The 12625-nt window shown below is 49.2% G+C and overlaps 1 long non-coding RNA gene across 1 annotated transcript; it reads right to left on the bottom strand.

The window, feature by feature from the left end:
- Positions 1–9723: 9723 nt before the first annotated feature.
- On the bottom strand, positions 9724–10057 carry LOC116970520. Its single transcript, XR_004411171.1, has 2 exons — positions 10019–10057; positions 9724–9968 (listed from the first exon to the last, which is right to left on the bottom strand). It is a non-coding gene; the product is annotated as an uncharacterized LOC116970520 (long non-coding RNA).
- Between the last annotated feature and the right edge of the window lie 2568 nt (positions 10058–12625).

The following is a 12625-nucleotide window of genomic DNA, read 5'->3' as shown; positions in this document are numbered from 1 at the left end:
GGTAGCGGAGTCAAGGGATATGGGGAGAAGGCAGGAACGGGATATTGATTGTGAATGATCAGCCATGATCACAGTGAATGGCGGTGCTGGCTCGAAGGCCGAATGGCCTACTCCTGCACCTATTGTCTATTGTGTATTGACAGTTTCCCATCAACTGCCATTAAACCACACTGGGGCATTTTACAGCTGCTGATTAATGTCCCAGCAAGTTTCAGTGACGTGGGAGAAACTGAAACACCCGGGGAAACCTAGTCACGGGGGAGAACATGCAAACTCCACAGAGATAGCACCGGAAATCAGTAATGTTACATCGACGCTGGGAGAGTGGGAGCGAGCAGGAAACTGTGGCCCGGAATATGAAATGGAGCATGAGATCCGGGGTCCCAGCAACTGGGAGGGAGGGAGCTCTGTGAAAGGAGGTCCCGGCAAAAGGCATGGAGCTCTGGAACGGGGGTCTCAGTGAGTGGGGGCTCTGGGAGGGGGGATCTCCTTCAGTGGGAGCTATGGGAACGGGGATCTCAGTGAGGGGGGGGCTCTGGGAACGGGGGCTCAGTGAGGAGGGTATGAAGCTCTGGGAACAGGGATCTCAGTCAGTTGGGGAGGGGGCTCTGGGAATGGGGGTCTCAGTGAGTGGGGGCTCTGGAACTCGGGTCTCAGTGAGTGGGGGCTATGGAGCGCGGGTCTCAGTGAGTGGGGGGGGATGGAGCTCTGGGAACGGGGGTCTCAGTGAGTGGGGGCGGTGGAGCTCTGGGAACGGGGGTCTCAGTGAGTGGGGGCTCTGGGAACGGGGGTCTCGGTGAGTGGGGGCTCTGGGAACGGGGGTCTCAGTGAGTGGGGGCTCTTGGAACGGGGGTCTCAGTGAGTGGGGGCTCTGGGAACGGGGGTCTCAGTGAGTGGGGGCTCTGGGAACGTGGGTCTCAGTGAGTGGGGGCTCTGGGAACGGGGGTCTCAGTGAGTGGGGGCTCTGGGAACGGGGGTCTCAGTGAGTGGGGGGGGGGGGGGCAGGCCATCTATCAACATCTGTAGAGCCAGATGCTGAACCGTGGGGATTTCCAACTGGGACAGCGGACAATGGGAGTTTCTTGAACTATCTTAATTGTGGAGTTCCACACTTCCCTTCCGCTGCCCTGGGGCCCACACAAGCTCTCTGTGCTCCACGTGTGGTCTTTCATTGTAAATTGTGGAATAAACGGCATCCACTCAGTTTAACATCCACTTACCGCACCAAATAGGAGGCCATTCCTGCCATCGTGCCCATGATAGCTCACGGGGGAGCAATCCCATCAGTCCCAATCCTCAGCTCCTTATTTCCCCTTTAGCCCTGAAACTTACCCACTCTCTCTCTCTGATCCTATCCACTAGCCTTTGGTGTTTGTGCCACTTTCCTGCACTAGGACTGGTTTACAGAAGACTATTAACCCATGAGCGTATGGGTGTGGGAGGGAACGAGAGTCTAATGCTGATAGGTGCGAGCTGCTGCATTGTGGCATGTTACAGTTGTGCAGCACTTTGGTGAGGCTACACTTGAAGTAGGATGTTCACTTATTGTCACCCTGCTATAGGAAGGATGCCATTAAGCTGGAAAGAGTGCAAAGAAGATTTAGGAGGATGTTGCCAGAAGTCAAGGGGCTGAGCTATAGGGAGAGGTTTGGCCAGATAGGACTTTATTCCTTGGAGCCCTGGAGGCTGAGGGGTGATAATATAAATGTATATAAAATCATGAGGGGAATAGATAAGGTGAATTCACAGTGTCTTTTACCCAGGGGACATAGAGGCAAGATTTAATATGAAGCTGAGGAGCAACATATTCACTCAGCGGTGCTGGGCAAATGGAATAAGTTGCCAGGGGAGGTGGTTGAGGCAGGCACGATAACATCATGTAAAAGACACTTGGACAGATACATTGATAGGAATTGTTTCAAGAGACGTGTGCCAAACACAGGCAAATGGAACTAGCTAAGATGCAACATCTTGGTCAGCACGGGTCAGGTGGGCTGAAGGGCCTGTTTCCGTGCTGTCGGCTCTATGGGTCATTGAGACCACACAGGGCTTGGAGTTTATGAATGAGGAAGTAATGGTACAAGTGGACAGGGTGCTGGTGGGGACAAACCTGGTTACTGGGGACAGTTTTGGTTCCTCTATTAAAGCAAGGATATACCGACAGTCCAGAGAGATTCACTTGATTCATTCTTGATGGGAGAATTCAGCCATCAGGAGTGGCTGAATATATTTAGTCTCCAGTCTGTGGAGTTGAGAATGAGGGGTGATCTTATTATAAAGCATGATCCTGAGGGGGGGGGGGGTGAGAGGATAAATGTGAAGGGAAGGGTGAAAAGGATTCACAAGGATGTTGCCTGGATTGGCCAGCTTGAGTTATAATGTGAGATTGGACAGGGTCTGTTTTCCATGGAGCAACGGTGGCTGAGAAATGACTGTGATATAGTTATATACAATTATGAGATGCACAGACAGAGTCGATGGCCATTTCCCAGCGTATGGGTGTCCAAGATCAAAGTGTATCAGTTGAAGATGGGAAGGGAATGGATTAAGGAGATCAGAGTGGTCATTTGTCCACACAAAGTGTTGTTGGTAGATGCTAGATGAGGTGGTGGAGGCAGGAACAGTAACAATATTTAAGAGGCATCCTGATAGGTATTTGAACGAACAGGGCACGGAGGGATAGGCAATTAATGTTGGGAAGTTCGATTAGTGTCACTCAGCATGATGGCCGGTATAAGTGCGGTGGACCAGGGAGACTGTTTCTGTGCCGGAGATCTCTATAACTACGTGTAGAGGCACAGGCTCCAATGAGGGGACATAGTTACAAGATAAGAGGGCGGACATTTAAAACTGCACAGGAACTTCCTCTCACAGAGGTCGGTGAATCGCTGGAATTCTCTACTACGGAGGATGGTGGACACTAGATCATCGAGGTATTTGAGGAGGATTCAGATGATGTTTTAACACACAGACAATACATAACCAACATCCAGTAACTGTACACAGTGCACAGTGCACCCCCCACCACACTCTTGTTAATAACTACTCACCCAGAGAGCCCAGAATCAGCAGCAGAAGCATCACTTCACCAGGTGGCATTCTAGAAATGTAAGCAGGGAATTACAATCAGAGGAAAAAGAGATACTAGGTGTTCAGGCAAAGCTGTATTCTGGGACAGAATCTACAGTACACAAAATAGCTCACTCCCTTATACAGAGGTGAGATCGCACTCTTCCCCAGACTGTGACACCACACAGAGGTGAGATCCCTCTCCCACACTGGGACCCCCACATGCCAAACAAGGGATATGATAAAAGACAATAGGCAATAGATGCAGGAGTAGGCCATTCGGCCCTTCGGGACAGTACCGCCATTCACTGTGATTATGGCTGATCATCCACAATTAGTACCCCGTTCCTGCCTTCTCCCTGTACTCCTGACTCCGCTATCTTTAACAGCTCTATCCATCTCTCTCTTGATAGCATCCAGAGAATTGGCCTCCACTGTCTTCTGAGGCAGATAATTCCACAGACGCACAACTCTCTGGGCAAAAAAGCTTTTCCTCATCTCTGTTCTAAATGGCCTACCCCTTATTCTTAAACTGTGTCCCCTGGTTCTAGACTACCCCAACATCGGGAACATCTTTCCTGCCTCTAGCGTGTCCAGTCCCATAATAATCATGTTTCAATGATCCCCTCTCATCCATCTAAATTCCAGTGTATACAAGCCCAGTTACTCAATTCCTTCAAAACTCCATCCCTGGAATTAACCTCGTAAACCTATGCTGCTGGCCCTCAATAGCAAGAATGTCCTTCCTCAAATTTGGAGACCAAAACTGCACACAGTACTCCAGGTGTAGTCTCACTAGGACCCTGTACAACTGTAGGACCCTTTGCTCCTATAATCAACTCCTCTTGTTATGAAGGCAAACATGCCATTCGCTTTCTTCACTGCCTGCTGTACCTGCATGCTTACTTTCAGCGACTGATGAACAAGGACACCCAGATCACGTTGTACTTCCCTTTTTCCTAACTTGACACCATTCACAATAATATGCCTACCTACCAAAGTGGATAACCTCACATTTATCCACATCAAACTGCATCTGCCATGCATCTGCCCACTCACCCAACCTGTCCAAGTCACCCTGCATCCTCATAGCATCCTCCTAACAGTTCACACTGCCACCCAGCTTTGTGTCATCAGCAAATTTGTTAATGTTACTCTTAATCCCTTCATCTAAATTATTACTATATATTGTAAACAGCTGCAGTCCCAGCACCAAGCCTTGTGGTACCCCACTGGTCACTGCCTGCCATTCTGAAAGGTACCCGTTAATCCCTACCCTTTGTTTCCTGTCTGCCAACCACTTCTCTATCCATGTCAGCACTCTACCCCCAATACCGTGTGCTCCAATTTTGCCCACTAATCTCCTATGTGGGACTTTATCAAATACTTTCTGAAAGTCCAGGTACACTACATCCACTGGCTCTCCCTTGTCCATTTTCCTAGTTACATCCTCAAAAAATTCCAGAAGATTATTCAAGCATGATTTCCCCTTCGCAAATCCATGCTGAGTCGGACCGATCCTGTTACTGCTATCCAAATGTGCCGCTATTTCATATTTTATAATTGACTCCAGCAACTTCCCCACCATCGACGTGTGGCTAACTGGTGGATAATTCCTTGATTTCTCTCTCCCTCCTTTCTTCAAAAGTGGGACAAAATTAGCTAACGTCCAATCCACAGAAACTGATCCTGAATCTATAGAACATTGGAAAATGATCGCTCCTCCTCTCCCTCACTCGCCCCCACTCACCCACCCACACAGAGGTGAAATCTCCCTCTCTCCCCCACTGGGACCCACCCCCCCCCCCCCCCCCCCCCCCCCCCCCCCCCCCCCCCCCCACAGAGATGTGATCGACCCCTCTTTATCTTAGGGCACTACAGTGAGTTAACACACAGAGGCACATACACTCACTTACACTCTCACTCACATACGCACACAATCAGTTAACAACCAAAGGTAGAATTCTGCTGAGCCTGATGAAGCGATGGAGTTGTCTTCTTACCTGGATCTGTAGTGATGTTGCTGTCTGAGATGAAGGGAGATGTGACCACCTACAACCTCCTCAGTCTTGGCGACAATCTTTCCCGAGTGGTTTGTGTTCAGTGACAGCTCCCCGACTACTCTCCACGTCTGCTTCTCAAGTGAATAAACTGCAGGGCAGGATGGCAGTGTAGTTGATGTATGTTTTAGATAAACATGCAAAACAAGCAAGCCCACACCTATTCTGGGTTTCTGGAACGAAGAGCTTATTGTTCCCAGTCGGTGAGCTTCCTCTAACAACCGTAGTGAAGGGCAACATTGAGCAGGAGCTGTAATGGTGATGGGCAAATGTATGAGTGGAAATGTAGGTCCTGTATATATCCCTGCCAACTAACTAGGGTCATCCAGCACTAAAACAGGCCCTTCTGCCCACATTGTCTATGTCATACAAGTTGGCATACTAGGCTAGTCTTTTCCCCCTGCATTTGGCCCCAAGCCCTCTAAACCCTGCCTAACCGAGGCGATGCCGTGTTGAGGCCAGTGCAGAACTGAGGTTGAGGCTCGAGAGGCTTCGGCGAGAAGAGCTGAGGAAAGGAGTGTTGAACTAGCGGGCGAGTCATGTTCAAGCCCTGTGGAGCAACAGCAGCAGCAGCAGGAGCAGCGGGGAGTTTAAAGAGGAGCCATTGGGAATCAAGTAAGGATGCAGGATGATGTGGGTGTGTTGTAGCTGCGTGATGTGGGAGCTGGTGGACCCCAGTGTGGTTACTCATGACCACATCTACAGATAGTCAAGTCAAGAGTGTTTTATTGTCCTGACACCAAACAATGAAATTCTTACATACAGCAGCACAACAGATATGTCAATGTATATACATGTATATATATATATGAAGCTATATACATGGATATATATGGAACTATTTATTATGATGTTTATATGTATATATATATATATCTATAAATATTATTATCTATTAATACAAAATCAATGCCACCAAGTTGATGTAGTTCTGAGCTTATTTGGCATTTGTAGTGATGGTTGTGGATGGTTGTAAAGAATCTGTTCCTGAATCTGAACGTTACAATTTTCAGATTCTTATACCTTCTTCCCGATGGCAGGAGTGAACCGAGAATGTGGCCAGGGGGGTGTGGGTCTTGGATGATGCTTGTTGCCTTTTTGAGGCAGTGAGTCTTGTAGGTCCTGGATGGGCACGTCAGTACCCTGGTGAACCAGGCAATGTTCACCACCTTTTCTTCACTCTCTTCTTTGTTCTTGGGTGTTCGAGTTGCCGAACCAGGCTGTGATGCAACTCGTCAATGTGTTCTCTACTGTACACCTGGAGAAGTTCAAGATAGTATTCGTTAGCATACCAAACCTGTAAGGAAGTAGAGGTGTTGATGGGCTTTCTTTATGATTGCATCAATGTGCAGGTTCCAGTACTGATTTTCACAGATATGCACGGCCAGGATTTAGAATTGTTTTACCCTCTCCGTCACCGTCCCGTCGATGAAGACGGGTGTGTGGATCCCCGGCCTTCCTCTTCCAAAGGTGTTGAGAGCAAGATTGTTGTTCTGACACCATTTAATCAGTCGATTATCCGCGTGCGGCAGTTTCACCAGCAGTTGTTCATCCTTTCATCCTTTTTGTTATTTTTAGTCTGTCTAAAAGTTTGTTTTTGGAGGTCGTTTAGTCTTTTTTATGTGAGGGGTGGGAGGAGGGAAGGGGAAACTGTCTTCTCAGTCAATACCCGGTCGAGGATGCATCTTTACTCCGAGCCGCATCTTTGCCCCTTCATCGCAGCCTACCATCTGGATTGGCAGGGCCTTTCCTGTCGGACACTGGCCAGAGCTTCAGCTTCAGCAGCAGCGCAGCACTGATTTACCATCACGGAGCAGGCGATGCCTTAATGGGGATCGCCCTGTGGAGCTCCGGAGTGTTGGGACAGCTGTTTAACACCATGGAGCTGTGGTCTGCAGAGCTTCCAGCCGCGGGAGGCGCTGACTTTAACATCGCGGAGTCCTGGGACCTCTTGTTGCAGTCACCAGGGTTGAATCTCCGCCCAGCTCGGCCTGTGGACTTCTGGAGCCACTGTTTCTGGTAGGAAATGGCCGATTCGGAAACTCCAAGAGTTCTCCATTCCGATGCTAGAGCTCTGATCATCCCGGCGAGAGGGCCTGAAACATTGGGCACCCACTGCGGCAACTGTGGAGGGCACAAAGGCCCCGACCACGGGTGAACAATGAGATAGAGCACTGAACATTATTGCCTTCCCTCACAGTGGGAAACGTTGCTTCCGCTGTGTGGGGATGTTCATGTTAAATTCCAGCGTGTATTGTGGTCTTTATTATTCGTATGGCTGTACGGTAACTCAAATCTCACTGTACCAATTGGTGCATGAGACAATAAATGTGTCTTGAACTCTTGATTAATCTCCCTCCGATACTCAGACTCATCATTATCTGTAATTCGACCAACAACGGTGGTGTCGATGACAATTTGAAGATGGAGTTGGAACTGTGTCCGGCTACATATTCATGGGTATAGGTGTTGATTCAGGTTTTTCTCTCACATCGGTTGTTTCGACAATAATCGACCAGGCACCAGGGTTGCTTTAAACGTACGTTTATTGAGCAGGAGTCTTCACACAGGTTACAACCCGGCAAAGAGTCAAGCTCTCTGCCCTTAATTGCAATGTTTTTTATATGTTAATGCCACTGTTTAGCGCCTCCCACATTCCCCAATCAAAGAACCAACACGTACGCAAAATACAGGAAAACAGGTATGTACATATAAGGAGATGTAAGAGGAACCACACTAGATCTCAGACTAGTACATTCCTTAGTCTTCCTGGCGAGGGGGATTGTGTATTCCTCAATCTTGTGAGACGGGGCGGGTGATCCCCCATTCATGCCTATGCAGTAACTGCAAGACATTGTGTATTCCCTTCCTGAAACCTGCAGCCTAAGTTCCAGCAAGCCTGGTCAGCATCCATCTTATACTCTTTATTTCAGTCGACCTGGACAACCATTTTACCTTTACAGAACAATCTTACAGCGTTGATTCAGGATTTCCATTCACATTCCCCCCTTTTGCCATTCTTATGGCAACACTCATAGTCCATTTAAAAGTCCCATTCGCCGAATCTCGTAACCTTCTAGTTCCCTGGCCAAGGCTTCTTGGACCGTCTGACCTTTGTCCCCTAATTCTCCTTCCTCACTCACTTCATCGTTTTCGCTGTCGTTGGGGAATGGTAACAGTTTCTCCTGCTCACGCTGTGAGATCATCATTCTTACAGAATTTTCAGCTTCCTCGGGGGTGGTCCCCAAACCCAATAAGGCCACCATTAATCGGGCTATGATACATTTCACAATGGCAATCCCCACAAATAAGCAAGTAACTACTATAGCAACATAGATGGCCATGCTGATGATCCAGTTGTATACTCCCCCTAATCCCCAGTTCCCCCATCCCTGGTGTTCATTCATTCCATCCAAACAGGTGGTAATCTCTTTCTGGTGTTGGGTGATGTTGCTAGTCCTGTCTTGAACCCCCATCATACATTTCCCTTTTATGACGGTACAGGTCCCCCCTTCTCTAGCCAATAAGTAATCGAGCGCATATCTATTTTGTAGGGAAAACATCCTCATTTCGGCCATCTGGGTTTTCACTGCCTCCAAGGCTCCAGTTGTTGCATTGCCTAGAATTGTCAGGCCGCAAACAAGGTAATTTCGGTTCTTGGCTGCTTCACCTCCACCCACTCCCTCCCATGGTTAGCATGCTTAATAATCCCCATCCGATGGCATGTCCGTGGGTAGCTCCCCTAACCCCTGGATTTCTCCATTGCGCGCAAAACTCGGCCGACACCGTCCTTCGACGAACCCGAGCCATGGGTCTAGTCCATTGCTCGGGACAAGGTACCGTGGTTGGCACCAATCCTCCAACTGCCACATTCTTGGGGAAAGGGGGTTTTAGGACATTGGTTCCTTTCCCATTAAAGAAGAAGTAATATCCTTCCTCCATATATATAATGATCCCTTACAGCCCCTTCGGGTATTAATGACTTTTCCCCCTCCAGACCAGTCCCTCCATGCTTCACTGATCCCATTGCTATAACTGGGGATTGGCAGGTGATGGGATCCTACCGTCAGATGGGTCCCGTTAGCCCATCCACACAACAGCTGAAATCCAGCATTTACAGGGATACAGTCCCTAGGCACCTTACATTGGACTCCTTTATAGGTAAGGTTACACGTGGAGCCGTGAACGGGCCCTTGCAGAGCGCAAGTGAGGTTATTTTTAACATTTATGACTATACACCTGTGTCCTTGGTTACTAAAACAATTTTCATATTGCCTGTTGTCATTATTGGTGGTGAAGTTACATGGCCTAGCCGGTGGTCTTGATGCCGTCCTTGATTCATTATAGCAAATGTCGTAGGAGTGGTTATTGTTCTTAGGGAGCGGTAAGCAGTTGGCCGGTGGAGCGAGAAGCCCAGCATAGCCGATGCTGACGGGCTTGACAGGGACCATTTTTTTGTCCAGGCACTTCACCAGTCGTTCAGTTCTGCCCCATGCAGGGGATGGGGGTAAACAGGGAGTTAACTGAAGTCATTTGTGGATAACAAACCACCTGCCCCTTCCCGAATAGCTCATTGTGTGCCTGGATGAATAAATTGGAGTTTTCCCGTTCCCCTCTCTTTCCTCGTTTGTTCCGTCCGTATTCAGGCTTTGTCCATTTCCAGCCGAAACCGATTAACCCTGCTGTGGTCGCCACACATATTAATGCCACGAAGACCCTCATCTCAGCGATTTATTTCGTATCTGTGAACACAAGGGAGGGAAAAAGAAAAGAACGTGCAATTTCATAGCAAAATTAATTCGTGCCCTGCTTCCCGTGGACTGGATCCCCCTCCCTGACCTCGGTCAATTCGTGCCCTGCTTCCCGTGGACTGGATCCCGCTCCCTGACCTTGACCTCCCCCCTTTGCTTGGTGTCACCAACCACTTTCCATGGTGCAAATGCACCCATGCCGATCGTCCTACCTTTACCGCGGTGGGGGTGGTGAGGAGAACCTGGAAGGGGCCCAACCATCGGGGAGAAAGGGTGTCCTTTCGAACCCAATTCTTAATCAACACATAAGAACCCGGGGTGATCCGTCCATTAACAGGAAAATCTATGTCGCCCACATAAGTGGCCTTGACCTCCCCATGAATCTCACGCAGGGCCCTTGTAAGGGCAAGGACGAAGGAGACCATCTCCTCCGTCATGTGATGCAATGTCATTGTGGCCGGGATAATGTCTGCCCAGGGGGTGCGCAGAAGTCGGCCATAGATGATCTCTGCAGGAGACAACCTTGTCTTCCCTGTGGGAAGGACTCTGATCTGGAACAAAGCAACAGGCAACATTTTAACCCAGGTGGAACCCAATTGGTCCACCAGGTTGGCAAGCTTAGTCTTCAGGGTCTGGTTCAAGCGTTCCACCATTCCTGCAGCCTATGGGCGATAAGCACAATGCAGCCGCTGGGTTACGCCCAGCTGTCGGTACAATTCTTTATTGATAGCGGCAATAAAGTGAGGGTCGTTATCCGAACTGATGGTGTTTGGAACCCCAAAGCGAGGAACAAACTGCCGTAATAAAATAGACACCACTGTAGAAGCAGTGCAATCAGTGGTTGGAAAGGCTTCAATCCATCTAGAAAACACATCAACAATAACAAGTACATGTTTATAACACTGACACTTCGGCAAATCAATAAAACCCATCTGTAAGGTTTCAAACGGAGCAGTAGGTAATGGAGTACGACCTGTCTGGCAGACAACTCCTTTACCAGGGTTGTGTGTAGCATAGGTGAGGCACCGTGCGCTAGTTTCGGCTGCCAAAACCTTAAGTCGAGGATGCCACCATGCCTGTAAGACAGCGTCTACTAGCAAGGTGGCCCCACAGTGAGTGGCTACATGTAGGCAATCACGACCCATGTCGCTAACTGGTCTGTCATACAGGTCTGTCCGACCGGCGTGAACCACAAGCCGGAGTCAGCCTTCCGACAGCCCAGCTGCTCCCATTCCATTATAACATCAACAGAGGCGTCCCCCTGTAAGTGCAATGCATCATTCATGGTTGGCATAGGTTTCTCAGATTCAGACGAGCCCATATAAAGGCTTTTCACCTGCCTCATCATACTACCCACCACTTTAAATCTACCGCGTGAAGCACACTTAGCCGCTTCGTCAGCCAAACTGTTACCGATTTGGACCGGGGAATCTCCTGTCGTGTGGGCCGCACATTTAATTACGACTACCGCAGAGGGCAGAAGGATAGCATTCAACAGGTCAGAGACCAGGATCTGATTGGCAATCTTATGGCCCGTCGAGATGAGGAATCCCCTATTTTTCCATAACTGTCCGAAATCGTGAACAACTCCAAATGCGTATCGGGAGTCGGTGTAAATATTGACGGAGTGCCCCTCCGCGAGGACACAGGCTCGTGTGAGGGCAAACAACTCAGCCTGCTGAGATGAAAACGGTGGGTCAAAACTGCCACAATCCAGCAAGGTTCCATCTTGCTTAACTACCGCAAAGCCTGACAGACGGCGTCCCTGCTCGTCGATGGACGAACTTCCATCGGTATAAAGGATCAAATCTGGAGAGGCTAGAGGTTGATCGCTAAGGTCAGGACGCGGACTGGTATCCGCGAGAATAGCCTCCAAGCAGTTATGGTCGCATGGAGCGAGGAGATCACGAGGAGAGCAGAGACACGCAGCAGGGTTGATAGTAGTGCAGTGCCGGAACTGTAGCTTGGGATTATTCAACAGGTAGATCTCATACTTATTTTGTCTGGCTGAAGTCAAATGCTGGGTCTGGAGCTGTCCCAGTAAGGCGGTCACGGAGTGGGAGGAATATATGGTAATGTCCTGCTGGAGAGTCAGGTATCATTCCCAACCACTGTCGCATTCCCCTGGCTGTCGTGGGGGGTGGTGTCCTGTAAATGGGGTCTGTGCGACTCTCGTCCAACCGACGGTCATCTGCTGAGATTATGACTCCGAGGAATTTCACCTCCTTTTGTCCGACATGCACTTTGGAGGGGGACGCAACGTACCCCAATGTCTTTACAAAATTCAACAATAAAATTATAGCTTCCCTATTCTGCTCCTCCGTTTCACTGGCCACTAAAAGTTCATCGACGTACTGGATCAATGCAGACCCCTCAGGTAACTGCAGGTTTCGTAATTGCTGTTGCAGACAACGAGATAATAGGGTCGGCGAGTTTACAAAGCCCTGTGGCAATCTGGTCCATGTATACTGTAGGAGAGGGATTGAGTTCGCTGCTGTGCCATATTCTTTCTGGTTTTGGTCCATGGGTTCAGCTTAGTTCTGCCTCCCACGGAGTCGATAGATTGTAGGGCACCGAGAGAATACGGAGGGTGTCGGTCTGCTGGAGGGGCACTAGGAGCAACTGTCTTCCCTGTGGTCCCTCCTGAATGGGACCGTCTTCTGGGGTTCAGCGATGGTACGGGAGATTTGGAAACTGGTATCTGTGAAGGGCGAGTTTTAATCTTGGATTGGGTAGCGGGAAGTG

This window comes from Amblyraja radiata, unplaced genomic scaffold (assembly GCF_010909765.2).
Source record: "Amblyraja radiata isolate CabotCenter1 unplaced genomic scaffold, sAmbRad1.1.pri scaffold_981_ctg1, whole genome shotgun sequence".
Taxonomy (NCBI): Eukaryota; Metazoa; Chordata; class Chondrichthyes; order Rajiformes; family Rajidae; genus Amblyraja; species Amblyraja radiata.
The sequence above is the reverse complement of the archived record's forward strand: the minus strand, read 5'-3'. Positions and strand labels throughout refer to the sequence as shown.